Below are 321 nucleotides of genomic sequence, written 5' to 3' on the forward strand. Positions count from 1 at the left end.
AGGGCGGTGCATCCCCCAGTGGGCGCGGCCACGGGGCAGGAGGCGCGGACTTCACAGCGGCTCAGCCGCCGGGCTCCCGCGGGACTCGGCACCGGCCCCGAAATTTTCCGGCTGTTCAGGAATGCGCTGGCTGCGCATGCTCCAGCGCGTGCAGCTGTGTGTCCTGGAAACTGTGTTCCAGTTCTCTTTAACATCTTTATCAATGATCTGACTGAGGGGATTGAGCGTACCCTCAGTATGTTTGCAGATGACACTACATTGATTGTGACTGTTGATCTGTTTGAGGCTTTACAGAGGGATCTGGACAGGCTGGGTTGAAGT

This window comes from Mesitornis unicolor, unplaced genomic scaffold (assembly GCF_000695765.1).
Source record: "Mesitornis unicolor isolate BGI_N332 unplaced genomic scaffold, ASM69576v1 scaffold14138, whole genome shotgun sequence".
In the NCBI taxonomy this organism is placed as follows: domain Eukaryota; kingdom Metazoa; phylum Chordata; class Aves; order Mesitornithiformes; family Mesitornithidae; genus Mesitornis; species Mesitornis unicolor.